The sequence below is a fragment of the Mirounga leonina genome, unplaced genomic scaffold, assembly GCF_011800145.1.
Source record: "Mirounga leonina isolate KUSES-001 unplaced genomic scaffold, KU_Mleo_1.0 Mir_165, whole genome shotgun sequence".
NCBI classification, from domain to species: domain Eukaryota; kingdom Metazoa; phylum Chordata; class Mammalia; order Carnivora; family Phocidae; genus Mirounga; species Mirounga leonina.
The window spans coordinates 28981822-28998830 of NW_023270415.1; the positions used below are offsets into that span (position 1 = coordinate 28981822).

The 17009-nt window shown below is 37.8% G+C and overlaps 1 pseudogene; it reads left to right on the top strand.

Annotated features, from left to right (window-relative positions):
* The first annotated feature begins 15549 nt into the window (after window positions 1-15549).
* On the top strand, window positions 15550-15649 carry LOC118015454 (annotated as a pseudogene).
* The last annotated feature ends 1360 nt before the right edge of the window (window positions 15650-17009 follow it).

The window sequence follows — 17009 nt, forward strand, 5'->3', positions numbered from 1 at the left end:
CTGAGATGAATACCATCTGTCATGTTTACCGCTGTGTCTCCAATGCCTAGCTCATAGCGGGTAATCATTAAATATTTAAAAAGCAGTGAACGACTGAATGAATTTTCTAAAGCCTATCTTTTTCAGTGACCTAGTTTTTGGACACCCAAAAATAAATTTTGCTCTTAAAAAACCTTGCTGACCTCGTATTGCTGCTCTACTTAAGATAAAATACTCAGTGCACTTGATTTCATATTTGTAAATATCAAAAGACGAGATATATTTTTTAAGATATATTTTCACACAATAACAGACACTTGTCCACACAAACACACACATATACACAAGGCTGATAAAAGGATGGTTTTTAAAATCTGCCTCAAAGTTGGAAACTGAAGATGAATTATATTTAGTCCAACTATCTATAGATTCTATTTTAATATCTAGGTCCTAGATACCCTGAGACACACTACAAGAATCTAAAGCATCAAAAAGAGTAAATAAAATTCAGTGTTATTTACTAATGCAGGAGAAAAGAAAGAGACATTTCAGAAGGACTTTTAAAGATTTTAGCGTTTTCTAGTTACCCTTGGGTTAAGCAGAATGAATCTGAACATACCACAGTATTTCTTAAGCTCCCCGTTTTCACTAGGAAAAGCTAATTGACATGAAATATTTGAATCATACAACCAAACTTCCCTTTATCTTATTCCCTGCCTATTGTGGCAGTCAAGGTCAAACCAGGAAAACAGAAGACAATACAAGGTATTCAAAACACAAGGATATTTAATGCAGGGAATTGGTTGCACAGGTGTTAGAATTGCTGAGAAGTCCAGTAGGAGCTGGGGAGGCAAACCCAGGAATTGGCAATAGCAGGAAGCTACAAACACTGCTGGGCTAGCGGGACAAAGAGAAGAGGGCCTGTTACTGGAGCCTGAGGGCCAGGATACTTGATGGAAACTGGAACCAGGCAGGAGACTCAGCCACTGCAAAAGAAGCCACCTAAGGCAGGGATGGATGAGAAAACATACCTTCACTTTTTTTTTTTCCTCCTATTCTCTGATCTGAAGAATACAGATAGTAATTTTTTTTTAATTTTTTAAATTTTATTATGTTAGTCACCATACAATACATCATTAGTTTTTAATGTGGTTATCCATGATCCATTGTTTTCGTATAACACCCAGTGCTCCATGCAGTACGTGCCCTCCTTAATACCCATCACCGGGCTAACCAATCCCCCCTCCCCCGTCCCCTCTAAAACCTTGTTTGTTTCTCAGAGTCCATAGTCTCTCAAGGTTCATCTCTCCCTCCGATTCCCCCCCCTTTCATTTTTCCCTTCCTTCTCCTAATGTCCTCCATGCTATTCCTTATGTTCCACAAATAAGTGAAACCATATGATAATTGACTTTCTCTGCTTGACTTATTTCACTTAGCATAATCTCCTCCCGTCCCATCCATGTTGATGGAAAAGTTGGGTATTCATCCTTTCTGATGGCTGAGTAATATTCCATTGTATATATGGACCACATCTTCTTTATCCATTCATCTGTTGAAGGGCATCTTGGCTCTTTCCACAGTTTGGCTCTTGCGGACATTGCTGCTATGAACATTGGGGTGCATATGGCCCTTCTTTTCACTACATCTGTGTCTTTGGGGTAAATACCCAAGAGTGCAATTGTTGGGTCATAGGGTAGCTCTATTTTTAATTTTTTGAGGAACCTCCACAAAAGTGTCTCCAAAGTGTCTGTACCAACTTGCATTCCCACCAACAGTGTAAGAGGGTTCTCCTTTCTCCACAACCTCTCCAACATTTGTTGTTTCTTTCCCTGTCCATTTTTGCCATTCTAACTGGTGTAAGGTGGTATTTCAATGTGGTTTTGATTTGAATTTCCCTGATAGCTAATGATGATGAACATTTTTTCATGTGTCTGTTAGCCATTTGTATGTCTTCTTCAGAGAAATGTCTTTTCATGTCTTCTGCCCATTTTTTGACTTGATTATTTGTTTTTTGGGTGTTGAGTTTGAGAAGTTCTTTATGGATCTTGGATACCAGCCCTTTATCTGTAGTGTCATTTGCAAATATCTTCTCCCATTCTGTGGGTTGCCTCTTTGTTTTGTTGACTGTTTCCTTTGCTGTGCAGAAGCTTTTTATCTTGATGAAATCCCAAAGTTCATTTTTGCTTTTGTTTCACTAGCTTTTGGAGACGTATCTTGAAAGAAGTTGCTGTGGGCGATGTCAAAGAGGTTACTGCCTATGTTCTCCTCTAGGATTTTGATGGATTCCTGTCTCACATTGAGGTCTTTCATCCATTTGAGTTTATCTTTGTGTATGGTGTTAGAGAATGGTCAAGTTTCATTCTTCTGCATGTGGCTGTCCAATTTTCCCAGCACCATTTATTGAAGAGACTGTCTTTTTTCCATTGCATGTTTTTTCCTGCTTTGTCGAAGATTATTTGACCATAGAGTTGAGGGTCCATATCTGGGTTCTCTATTCTGTTCCATCGGTCTATATGTCTGTTTTTGTGCCAGTACCATGCTATCTTGGTGATCACAGCTTTGTAATATAGCTTGAAATCAGGCAATGTGATGCCCCCAGGTTTGTTTTCCCTTGGCAATTCGGGGTCTTTTCTGATTCCGTACAAATTTTAAAATTTCCTTGGCAATTCGGGGTCTTTTCTGATTCCATACAAATTTTAGGATTGTTTGTTCCAGCACTTTGAAAAATGTCATTGTAATTTTGATCAAGATGGCATTGAAGGTATAGATTGCTCTGGGTAGCATAGACATTTTAACAATGTTTATTCTTCTGATCCATGAACATGGAATATTTTTCCATCTTTTTGTGTCTTCTTCAATTTCTTTCATGAGTGTTCTGTAGTTCCTAGAGTATAGATCCTTTACCTCTTTGGTTAGGTTTATTCCGAGGTATCTTATGGTTTTTGGTGCCTTTGTAAATGGAATCATTTCTCTAATTTCTCTTTCTACAGTTGCATTGTTAGTGTATAAGAAAGCAACGGATTTCTGTGCATTGATTTTGTATCCTGCCACATTACTGAATTGCTGTATGAGTTCTAGTAATTTGGGGGTGGAGTCTTTTGGGTTTTCCACATAAAGTATCATGTCATCTGCGAAAAGAGAGAGTTTGACCTCTTCTTTGCCAATTTGAATACCCTTTATTTCTTTTTGTTGTCTGATTGCTGTTGCTAGGACTTCTAGTACTATGTTGAACAATAGTGGCGAGAGTGGGCATCCTTGACGTGTTCCTAATCTTAAGGGAAAGGCTCTCAGCTTTTCCCCATTGAGGATGATATTCGCTGTGGGTTTTTCATAGATGGATTTTATGAACTTGAGGAATGTTCCCTCTATCCCTATACTCTAAAGAGTTTTAATCAGGAAAGGATGCTATATTTTGTCAAATGCTTTTTCTGCATCAATTGAGAGGACCATATGGTTCTTCTCCCTCCTCTTATTAATGTGTTCTATCACATTGATTGATTTGCAAATTCTACCAAACATTCAAAGAAGAAATAATACCTATTCTACTGAAGCTGTTTCAAAAAATAGAAACAGAAGGAAAACTTCCAAACTCATTCTATGAGGCCAGCATTACCTTAATCCCCAAACCAGGCAAAGACCCCATCAAAAAGGAGAATTTCAGGCCGATATCCCTGATGAATATGGATTCCAAAATTCTTAACAAAATCCTAGCTAATAGGATCCAACAATACATTAAAAGGATCATCCACCAGGACCAAGTGGGATTTAACCGCAGGATGCAAGGGTGGTTCAACATTCGCTGATCTGAGGAATACAGATTGTAGGAGTCAGCTCCTCTGTGAGACAGAGAAGAAAAAGGGAAGGCCAAGGAACCTGTGTGAGGGCACACAGGCCTAGAACCAGAGCTCCAGGCTACTGGTGATCTGCTTCTCTAGTTTCAGGGTCCCTGAAACAAAGATCTGCCTGTTCAACAGCCATTTCCCATGAATATTAATAAACTGACATTCTGATTTAAAGTATTTTATTATTGCAAAAAAAAAAACTTTTCTAAAGGTGTTTTTCTTAAGTTCTATTCTTTTATATTCATTTCACATTTAAAGTTGTTGTTTCAAAAGATAACACTAACCCGCACATTATTATTATGTAAAGGACATATTACCAGAAAAACAAACAAACAAACAAAAAAACACTTTTCAATGTTAAGAATTATTCATGAAAAGTACAAGTAGAGGAAACTTGCCAGTTTGCTTCTTCAAAGTGGAAAGTGTAGTTAAAACTAAGTTATAAGGGAAGAATAAATAAGGAGAGGCATAATAGCATTCAAAGGGTGAGGATACTAAAAAACACTTATGACAAATATCTGATGTCAAGTAAGAATCATTTTGGAAAACAGAATCTTTTTTAAAGTATGCTTAAAGTCACCGTTGTCAAAAAGTTCTTATAGAAATTTAAGTCATTTGATTCTTCAGAAAAACAGATCTTGGAATATACAACATGCACAAGACTTGCCCAGCTCATATGAAATATCCATTTTGACTGGCTAGCTCAGTCTCTCCACTAGAAAGCCCTGACTTGCTCACCGCCCTATTTCTTTGGTCCATGACCCCATCAGCTTGTACAAGCCAAATAACTGCCAAGAGTCGCCATCATTGTTTGGATAGAGCCCTTCCTACCTGTGGTAAATCATGGTACAGGGAATTGATTCTAAAGTGTGTATAAGACAACCAGATGTGGTGTTAGAGCTTCATCATTCCTCACTACAGCTGACTCTTCCGATCTCAAGGGCCATTTTCTTTTCGAAACATCACAGGGTGGGTGTCGTCATCAAAATCAAAGGGCAGCTTGGGCATGTCCAGTCCAGACTCTACTGAGGCAAGCTCAGTCTTGTGAGGCATGAGAAATTCAGAAATCTAAACCACTGGTGCTCATTAAGGATTTTCTGGCAATTTTCATATGAGTAGGAGTGGCCAAACTGCAACTGGGGAAATTACATTCTCACTGCCTCCAGCCCTCCTGTGGTTTTCAATACATGAGATCTCTTCTGCTTTTCCTGCTTTAAAAAGGTAAATTAAGTACTGCAGTTGTGCACTGCAAACCAGCTACTGTATTTCTTCCCAGGAGGGCAGCGTTAAGGGGAAAGAGTCTCATTAATTCAGCACAATCCGCAGACATTACCTGTCCCTAACACAACAACCAAGGAACACTGTTTACCTCCTGAGATCTCTTTAACCCACTTCTCTCAGAAAGTTTGAATACTGAGAAGAGGTCAAGGACAAATCAATTTTTTTTCTGAAATGTCCGAAAATGCCTCAACAATATAATCTCATTATTTAATACACTTTTAAACAGAAGCAAAGGTAAGAAATGGACACCATGGGATAAGAAAGTACTCAGATAGGTCAACATAGAGACTAGTTTTTTGTTTTTTTTTTTTAAGATTCTATTTATTTATTTGACACTCAGAGAGAGAGAGAGAGAGAGCACAAGCAGGGGGAGCAGCGGAAGGAGAGGGAAAAGTAGACTCCCTGCTGAGCAAGGAGCCTGACACTGGGCTCAATCCCAGAGTTCTGGGATCATGACCTGAGCCAAAGGTAGACACTTAACTGACTGAGCCACCCAGGCATCCCTAGAGACCAGTTTTTAAATCAGGCCAGATGATGATGCCTAGCAGCACATCCTCTTTCCCATACTGACGGCACAGCTCCTGAAATGGCTCAAGAGTCCCTGAGCTCCACATGGCGTCAAGTGCCATGGGAGCCCAAATAATTTCACCAGCTCCATTTTGATACAAGATTATCCCTCAAACCTCCAAATATACCACCCTAGAGCTGCAGTATACTGCCATCATTTCACTTTTGAATGGCTGAAATAGAAGAACTTGCAAATGTCCAAAACTTGTCTTCTAAGATGACCTCCAATTCGAGCCAATACTCCAGAAATTTCAGGATTCCAGATGAAAGAACACAAAAGAAAATTCAGTATAGAGGTCCTAAAATTTATCTCCTTCCCTAAAATTAAGAGCAGCTTTAAAAAAATCTTTTAAAAGTGAACTGCCTAACTTTGATGCAGAGACATAAAGAGATTTGGCTTTTCCATCTTTGTGGTCTTTATGAAACCAAAATATCCTGGTAGGAAATGAACTAATTATTTAATTATTCATATACTGGAACAGAGTTTTTGGATTTTTTCCCCAAATATCCAGAATTCTGTTATCCTAGGAAAGTAAAAATCTTTTAAATGGTTTATTTTTACTTTAAGAAGAAAAAGGATTTACTGTCCCTTTAAAAGCAACTTCAGGCTATTGTAGGTACAGTCCTGTAGCCGTGTATCTTCTTAGTAAGTTGCCCCACGTTTTTTTTGTTTTTGTTTTTGTTTGGTTTTTTTAAGATTTTATTTATTCATCATCAGAGAGAGAGAGAGACAGAGGCAGGCAGAGGGAGAAGCAGGCTCCCCGCCGAGCAAGGAGCCCAATGTGGGACTCGATCCCAGGACCCTGGGATCATGACCCGAGCCGAAGGCAGAGGCCCAACCGACTGAGCCACCCACGTGTCCCTGCCCCACATTTTAAAGCATCTTCCTGTAGGATGTACCATACACTGTGGTTTGGTTTTCTGATCGTTTGTCATAGTGATAACTCTCTCCTCCACTGCTTCCAAATGTGGTCCCCTGCATGGCTAAAATAACAATGTGGTTCAAATAATCTGTCAGATGCAGGAGCCCATTTTGAAAACTTAGCAATATGTCTAAGTTTTAGTTTAAATGAAAATGATTTCAATACTGAAATGTTTTTCTTCTTACTATTTGAGGATCCAACTAGACTAGACTACAAAATGATTAGGGAACAAAATGCTAGAGGAAGCATACGTTTTCTGTGAGGGAGAAAGACGGAGAGATGGAATTACTCATACGGACAGGATAAGGAAGGATGACAAGTAGTGGGAGATGAGTAGGCAGTCCCTGTTCCAGCTTTCCAAACAAATCCTTGTAACAGAAAAGGTGTTCAATTAAAAATTCAAGTAACAGCCACTGAAGGAGACATAAGACATGGTATCTATACCCCCAAAGTGGAAGGAAGAATATGAAAGAATATTAAATGAAAATGATTTGACAGTGGCAGGGATCAAGAAATGGTACTTTCGGCAGTCCAGAATATTTGAATTATTCATCTTCTTCTTTAAAATGTGTCAAGCTTTTGATGGGACACTATACTGAGAATAAAAAGTACAATAATATCCTTTAAACAAAAGTCTTTTTAGAAGAACAGAAACTAGATATTGAAATTAACAAATCCAACATCTTTCACAATTTAGGCACCAATATATCTAAGGATTATCAATCTATCAGTTTCTTAATAAAACATGGAAGTAAACATGCTGTGTAATAACAAACTAATAAGAAGCTAAGTGGAAAAGCATAGACTGGACTGCAAACAAATAGCGTAAGTTTCAAAATGTCCCCCTGTAAACTTCAAAAGCTGGGCAAAACATCTGTTTGGCTGGCTGGCAGCCATCTTAAGCAATGATCCATGCCTTTTACTTCCTGGAAAAATAATTAAGCAGTAAATCCAACAGCTTCTTCCAGCTCTCCCAAGAACTGAAAGTGCCAATGACTCAGAAGTTTATTATAAAGAAAATTTTAACTGGGACCTTGAGTAGGCAGGCTGCTCGGGACCAGAAACAAGGCAGAGATGTAGGCATGGTGCAGAGCCCTGCCCAGCAACTTAGGGCTCCTGGTTTTTGGTGTTTTGGTTGTCACAAAGCCACCCCAAGTCCTGCATGAATGACCTACCATCACAAGCTTCTCTCCAGTCTCTCGATCCCTCCTCCCCTCCAAAGGGACCCAGATGAAGCAGGGACCTCATCTCCTCTATGAAAACAAAACACGTGGGGGCACTTGAGTGGCTCAGTTGGTTAAGTGACTGCCTTCAGCTCAGGTCATGATCCCAGAGTCCTGGGATCAAGTCCCACGTTGGGCTCCCAGCTTAGTGGGGAGCCTGCTTCTCCCTCTAACCCTCTCCCCTCTCCTGCTGTTTCTCACTCTCTCTCTGTCTCTCTCAAATTAATAAAATCTTTAAAAAAAAAAAAAAACACATGTCCACAGGAGCTGAAGAAGTAAGATGAGCAAATGCATCGGCTTTTGCTTTGGTTATTCTAATCAGCAAGACAAAACACACATACCTAGTTCCAGCTCATAAGTAAGAAAGAAGGGTACTTAATAAAGTTTTCAGTGGATAAAGTAGGGAAAGTGTCCTATACGTGCTAGGTGCTAATACATTAGGGATGTTGCTCCACTAATGCATAATGTAAAAGAGAATTAAATTTGGTAAAAGAAGGATTTATTCTACATCATCATTTAATCACCACAGGTCTCTATATTCAATTATAGTACTATCATTTCATTAGGCAAAGGCACTGAGATTTTCTAATTAAAACCCTCCCAGTAACCTGATGCTTCAGTAGATTTGATTAGCATTTATCTTTCTTTTTCCTCATTGAAAGTAAAATAACCTATCTTTGTATGTAAATCAAAAATAGCAGCCTTCTCCCTGGGTCTCTTGTGCATAGACACTATTCACCACAATTTCATGCAGGTTGCCTCTGGGGACAATTTCACCTTGCACAGTTCTATTAGAGGTTGCTATGGCTTTGTATGGAACGGAATACTGTGTCTCCCTGCACCAGCATAGTTTAAAAATTCACAGGCTTTGGAGTCAGCTCCACCACTAACTAGTTACACTGCTTGCAAATGACTTGATTTCTGCAACAATTCCACATTTGCCAACTGAGGACTGTTATGAGGAACAAACAACAAAATATGTGAAGCATTTAGCTCAGCATCTGCACATAGTAAGTGGTAATTTTTACTGTTGCTACTGTCATTTTTGTTGTTATTGTCATCAAGATACAGATAAGGAAAATATTCAGAGACTTCAATTATGGTATATGTTCTCAGACAACTTAGTTTCTGAAAGTCTAGGTTATAAGCTTCTTGCTCCATAGACTGATTGACATCCATTCATTTAATATTAAGGTGTGAACAAGTTATTTGTTCTGGTTATTCTCTGATTACACCACCCATTCAATTCTCTGCCCCCCTGGCTCTGTTTTTCATATCTCTTGGGACTGACCCACACAGTCCCCATCACCTGAATTCTTCTGCCCTCTGACTTCTGGTTGGATCCAGCCAATATGAGGCACCAACAGGAAGATCAGGAATATCTTCCTTCACTGCCACCCTGCTTTGGGGCCATAGTTTAGCAGGGGTCACCTTCTTTTGCAGCTATCACTGGAGGTCCCTCCAGTTCTCCAGCTTTCACTGGACTCTGTTAGCAACCTTATTTCCTCCCCTGTTCCTTCGGGACCATGGTGGTGTTAGCTTCTTCTCTTATTAGTACCTGGGTTCAAAACACCCCTCACTGGTTTATTTATACTTTGTAAATAGTCTTCTCATTAAATTTTCATTAGAATTTTCATCCAAGTATGTCCCTGTTTCCCGTTGGAACCATAAATGATATGGCCCTTAACATATTTTCCTATAGCCAACAAGATTAAGGTTCATTTTAAAACATTCTATTAAGCCCTTACTATGTACTAAGCACTTGGCTAAGTACAAAGTGCAAGGGAACAATAATATATCTATATCTTTAAGTGTGTGTGTGTGCGCGCGCCCGTCCTTCTCTTCAAAGACTTCAGTCTTCACAAGGAGCTAGATCTATACCATAAATCATAACCCAGTGTGACAAATGTGGCATGTATATGTACAGAGTACATGTATGAGAACATAAAGATTTATATTCTAATTTATTTGTGGAGGGCAGTCAGGAAGGAAAGTAGAGAAAAATACAGAAAATCTTTTAGTTTGACTTAAAGAAGAGCAATTTAAGGGGCAAAATTATAAGAAGGTGGTATTTCAGGCATAGAAGAGAATGTTTAAAAGTCATAATGACCTGAAGATATACAGCATGTTTAGTGAATAGCAAAGTCATTCAGGGTGAGCAGAACACAGTGCTAAGATTGGAAATGCAGCAAGGTAGGTGGAAGTCATCATGAAGTGTAGTGTGGCTGGAGATTTGCCAGGTTTTGAAGGACATTACTGGAACTGGTGCAAAAGAGTTCAGGCTGTGGAATGATTTGACCCCAACTAAAATTTAAATTGATAATTTTGAAGACAATGAAAATAGGGTGAACAGTTCAGTGGGTTGTAATAATACAGATGAAAGGTAAGAGTCTAAAACAATAGCCACTGGAGTTGAAAAGCAGAAGACATATTGAACAAATATTTCAGAGGAATTAGCAAGATTTCAAGACCTTTGAATTTGGGGATAAGCTGTAGGTTCCATCTGAGACGTCTTGTTTAGACCATGTCATAAATGGTGGCTCTGTTAACTGGAATAAGAAAGAGAGGAAAGGGAGCAGATTGGGCAGGGGTAGATGAGTTCCTTTTGAAAGAAAAAGTATCACCTGCTGGTGTTACAATAATTGGTCTAAAAAAGAGATGAGTGTCACTTTGAGAAAAAAGAAATAATCTCACAATTAAATAAATAAAAATCACACTAGAACAGCACCAGGTGATTAAAGTTAACTATGCCTCTTAAGTGTAAGGAATTTTAAAAGTAAATGTTTCAAGTCCGACATTCACTCTACTTTGAGCTCCTCCCTACATCCCCAAGCACAGCCAGCCTCCGCCTATGCTGCAAGTCTGCTGCATCACCACACTGTGCTCTCGCTTGTTACCTGTCTCTCCCTCTCTCCAGAGCTTACTTTGACATACAGCCATAGTGACCTATGCAGTGCTTGGCACATGGTAAGGGCACTTAATAATCAGTTTCTAGGAGTGCCTGGGTGGCTCAGTCAGTAGAACCTGTGACTCTTGATCTTGGGGTTGTGAGTTTGAGCCCCGCATTGGGCATGGAGACTACTTTGTTTTTTAAAAAAATAATTTATTTATTTATTATAGAAAAAGAGAGAGCGTCAGTGGGGGAAGAGGCAGAGGGAAAGCAAGAGAGAGAATCTCAAGCAGACTCCACGCTGAGTGTAGAGCCTGACACAGGGCTCCTTCTGACAATCGTGAGATCATGACCTGAGCCAAAACCAAGAGTCAGAAGCTTAACCAACTGAGCCACTCAGGCATCCCAGAACCTACTTTAAAAAACAAAACAAAACAAAAAATAATCACTTTTTAGTATCATAAAGACTTTGGTAAATGCCAAAATTATGATACCCTTCTGTATTTCAACATTAAATTTCAAAATAATAGAAGATGTATTTTTTTTCTCATCAAGTGTTCTAGTCATTGGTAATTTTTTAAACTACAAGGATGCTTCCTCCCACTTATTACAAAAATAGTTATATCAATCAGCTCTTCTACTGAAGTACAATTAAGCTTTTGAAAACAGGATCACCCATGACAGGAAATCTCAATCTGAAAAACCCAATATTTTCCTCAAATAGTTCCCTTAGCAAATTCCTTTTCAGCTAAAACTGTCAGGCTTTCAGATCTACACACATTATAATTATTGTTTTCTCCTTTTGCATTACCATGTTAAGAACTGGATTTTTGAAACTGACAATATAAACATTGAACCCCACTGTATTCTAGTGAAGAATGCGCACACACACACACACACACACCAGTACATACAAATACCAATATAGCAACCATGTCACCATGCCTTGGATCTTATACAGAAACACCCAGGGCTTTACCACCAGGTATTAGAAGTGTGTTATCATCAATAAGTATTAATTCTTTAAGTGTTTTCAAACACAAGGCATCTCTCTCTGTATTCTATCAGAGCTAATTAAGTGACCCATAGGATGGAAATGTTGATTGCTAAATTAGGATAATTCATCACTTCTCCAAGGGGACCTATAGAAGGGGGAAAAAGGTTACATGAACTGATTACGCTTGGTTCTTCTTATCCTTTTAATTAAAACAAAAACTAAAAAGGAAATTATACTTGACCCTGTTTTGCCATCAAATTCATTCACAATCTTACTTTCTTATTTTCCTTTCTAGAAGAATCTAAACATTCTGGTTTTGTGACATCTACTTAAAGGAAGTAGAATCTAATGAAAAAACCTAAGATCTAGGTTCACTTGAAAAGGAAGAGCAATAGTGAGGAAAGGGAGTTGCTAACCCAACCAGATATAAACATATTCTAAGGCCTCTATAATTAAAACAGTGTGCTCTTGGCATATGACTAGCCAGATAAATCAGCACAAAAAGAATGAAGAATCCAGAAATATACACAATTGTTTGTAGTATTCAATGAAAATTGAGTCACAAATCAAGTGGGAAACATGGGTATTTTAATAAGTGGTGCAAAAATAACTGGACAGTAATAGGAAAAATAATAAAAATGGAATTTATTTCTTACACCCCAAACTGATGAAAATTCAAAAAAATAGAAATTTAAGTGTAAAAAAATGAAATTACACAAGTACAAACATTTGTGAATTTCTCTATAACCTAGAAGTGAAGAAAAGTCTCCTCGGACTCAAAATCTTAAAGCAAGAAGGAAAATAATAAATTTGACTATGTAGGGTTAAAAATGCATGATAAATATAACTTCATAAGCAAAATTAGAAGGTCTACAATGCTATTAAAAAAAGTCTAGGGATATGAATAGATAGTTTCTAGAAAAGAAAATACAGTGGTCCTCATATGTTTAGGACTCTCAAATATATGAGGCTCATAATTAAGAGAATAGCTCAGAGTTAGAGAAATGCAAATTAACATCACATAGATATATTTATCTTATTTATCAAGTTGACAGAAAAGCAAGAGCTTGCCCACATACTCAGTTGGAAAGGCTAAGGGGAAATAAATACATATGCATTACTAAAAAGAATGCAAAATGTTACAAATGCTGTGGAAGCCAATTTGGCACTATTTAGCAAAATTACATATTACTTATGTTTACCTCTTCTCTGGGAATCTATCTCATATATAAAATAATAAAATGTGAAAAGATGTATGTATATACATGGCTATTTATTGTAAAATTTAAAATGGTAAAAAGCCAGAAACAACCTAAATTTTCATCAGTACAAGATGAATTGGATTAACTCTGAGATACTTAAAATGGAACACTACAGAACTGTAAGAAAAAATTATTACTTTCTCATATGCAATTTCCTGGATACACTGTTAAATTAAAACAGCAAGCTGTAGAAGCAATATGTACATATACACTGTATTATCATTTATCTAGGAAAGGGAGGATATGGGTGTATACATATGTGCACATGTACACACAATGGGAGATTAAGCTACAATTACATAAAATTATCACACATGATAGGAGAAAACATAGAACAGACAGGTATAAAAGTCAGGAGCGGGCACCTGGGTGGCTCAGTAGTTAAGAGTCTGCCTTCGGCTCAGGTCATGGTCCCAGGGTCCTGGGATCGAGCCCCGCATCGGGCTCCCTGCTCCGTGGGGAGCCTGCTTCTCCCTCTCCCACTCCCCCTGCTTGTGTTCCCTCTCTCACTGTGTCTCTCTCTGTCAAATAAATAAATAAAATCTTTACATAAATAAATATAAATTTTAAAAAAGTCAGGAGCAGGAAATTTGTAAAATGAATCTGAATATTTTGCCATTCCAAAAGGCAAGGAATTTATCAAAAATTATTGGAAAAACGTCAATAGAACTCATGAACCGTCTTGAATTAGCTCCCACTGTTCAAAGATGAGTCATTGGCAGCACCAATAAGAGGAATAATATCAGTGGATTTAAATGAAACAAATATGTTAAAAATCCAGGAATTTGCAATTATCATTTTGAAAAAATTGATCACCTTTGGAGAATGGTGGGAAAACCAACTCATTATTCTAAACACTAGTAAATAAAGGGGAAGATTCATAGAGATAATTTATTTTTCCGGTCAAAACTGCACCTCAGTGTATTCAAAAAGTTGATGAGAAAGAAATTCTGTCTACAGAAGTAGTCCAGCTAGCATATAAAGATGTAATAAAATGACTGGAATATTACCATTTTGCAAACCCCTAAGTAAACTCTGAATCTGGGAAAAAATGATTCTTAATGGCAGCTAACATCACAGCAGAAGACAACTGGACATTATGCATCTCCTGATGGAAATTTACAACACCACTGAAGAAGTAGTCTTGCCAAAAAAAATAGCCTAAATATGATCAAGACTTTTGATCTAACCAGGAAAGTGAGAGAGGAAACACAAGCAGGGGGAGTGGGAGAGGGAGAAGCAGGCTTCCCGCGGAACAGGGAGCCCGATGCAGGGCTCGATCCCAGACCCTAGGACCATGACCTGAGCCAAAGGCAGACGCTTAACGACTGAGCCACCCAGGCACCCCGATGGTTTTCAATTTTTAAATGAGAATGCAATCAGCAATATCCAGAAAGTAATTCCTTACTTTCTGGATAATTACTCAATTTATTCAACAAATCAATTTCAACTAAATATTTAAAAATAAAAGTTAAGGTAACCTATGAAATGAAAAATCTTTAAGAGACCTCCCAATAGAACGCAGTGTGTGCAGCCTGTTGGAATGTCAATTCAAACAAACCAGCAACACAGGATCTTTAAACAAACAAACCAATAAAACATGTATGAGAAAAATACTGACTGGATATTGGGTGATATAAAGACATTACTAGAATTTTTTATGTACGAACATGGCACTATGACTATGGTCTTTAACAAAAGTTCTTTTTTGTTAGAGACATATACTCAAATATTTATGGATGAAATCTGATGTCTGGGAACAAGTTTCAAGAGAATTCTGGGATCACTAATTTGTATCTTAGGGGTAAATACCCAGTAGTGCAATTGCTGGGTCATATGAGGAAGAAAAAAAAAAGAGAGAGAGAGAGAGAGAATTCTGGGGGCAGAAACAGTAAAGGTGGTGCAAATGAATGCAAACATGGCTGTGAGCCAGTGAGTGTTAAATCTGAATAATGGGTACATGCAGGCACACTGTACCTTTCTCTCCACAATGTGTGTTTAAAATTATCCATAATACACAATTGGTGAGAATGTAATATGATGCAGCTGCTATGGAAAACATCATGAAGTTCCCCCCAAAATTAAAAATAGAATTACCATCTAATCAGCAATCCCACTTCTGGGTATTTATCCAAGAGAATTGAAATCAGGATCTCAAAGAGATATGTGCACGCCCATGTTCACTATAGCATTATTCAAGAGTCAAAACATGGAAATGACCTAAATGTCCATTGACGGATGTATGGATAAAAAAAACCATGGTATACACAACCAATAGAACACATTCAACTTTAAAAAAAAAAGAAATCCTACCATATGTTATGATATAGATGAACTTGGAGGACATTATGCTGGTGAAACAAACCAGTCACAGAAGGACAAATACTGCATGATTCCACTTACATGAAGTATCTAGAATAGTCAAATTCATGGAAATGGAGAGTAGAATGGTGATTACAAGGGAAAGAAGGAAGTGGGAATGGGGAGTTACTGTTCAATGGGTATAAAATTTCAATTATACAAGATGAATAAGATCTAGAGATCTGCTGTACATTGCTGTGCCTGTAGTTAACAATACTGTAGACTTGTTTCGGCAGCATATAGACTAAAATCGCAACAATACAGAGATTAGCGTGGCCTCTGCACAAGGATGACACACAAATTCATGAAGCATTCCATATTTTAAAAAAATGATACGTATTGTGCTCTTTAAAAATCTGTTAAGAAGGTAGACTCATGTTAAATGTTTTTTAAAAAAGAAGAGGAAAACAAGTATCCATGATAAAAGTGTTAAAAAAAGACCTATGTACAAAACCTGGATCCACCATTTGTTGTCTATTTAATACTAACCAGGTCACTTAAACATTCTGAGTTACCATTTTATTCATATGTAAGGAAGTCTAAAATAAAAACAGTTTATAGATTGGTTTGTCATCTCTACTTCTGGAGCTTAATAATTGTTAATTGAAAAAAAGAAGAGGTTTGGGAATCAGAGGTGATCCCCCATTTAAATATCTGTCATTATTCTATGACATTAGGCCAGTACTTAGCTTCTCTGAGCCTTAGTTTCTTTCTTGTAAAGTGGGGATCATACCGGCATCATATCATTTTTCTGAGGACTATGTAAGGTTGGCACTGTATAAATAGGACCTTTTCTCCTCTACAAACCCATTTTGATTCCCAGTTGGAAATACTCTCCTGAAAGTTATACTTTGATTATTATTGTACCAATAATCTCCCTTGAATTATTATTTAATACTTTTTTAGATAAGACTCTGGGCCCCTTGAAAACAAAGATCATTCATAGCCTCCATCTCATGGAAGGTATATTGCACATAGTTGGAGATCAATACATTTTGATGAATTGAATCCCTTAAGGAGATTAGATGTTACCTTCACAAACTGATTTATCTCCAGAAACTACCGACACTAAATGCTGTTGACATATATCACTTAAATATTGTAAAATGTACATAAGATCCTTGGGAAGGTGTCAGATTGTTTCCTGGACAGACCATAAACGTGACAGGTAGAAAAGGGAGTAGGATTTGTAATCCAGGATTATCAACACAGTGACCTGGGTAATTTATTGACAGGTGACAACCTATGGGATGACCGTTAGCTCCAGGTTTGGCAGTTCCTACGTGTAACACAAACATGTCACAGATTCTTCAGTAGGAAATTGTCTGTAGCATGAAGTGTCACGCGTCGTTCCAAAAATTGTGTAGCTATGAAGAACCACCTCACACATATCCCTGTTGTGCTGATGAGCAGCGGTAATGAAGTAGCGGTTTTTTCTACAGGTGCCATTCACCTTAAATCAGGTCAATAACGAGCATGGGAAAATGAACAGTCTCCAAAACACAATGGACTCCAAAAGAACCTATTTGAGGTGACAAACCAACCAACCTAAACTCTAGTTTCTAACAACATGGTGACAACATGGTTTTTACTTCTGAGAATTGTAAGGCCCTTTTCTCATAAAACCTGAAGAAAGCCAAAAGCAGTTCAATTAAAATGTCTAAATGTGATCGTCTGTTATCTA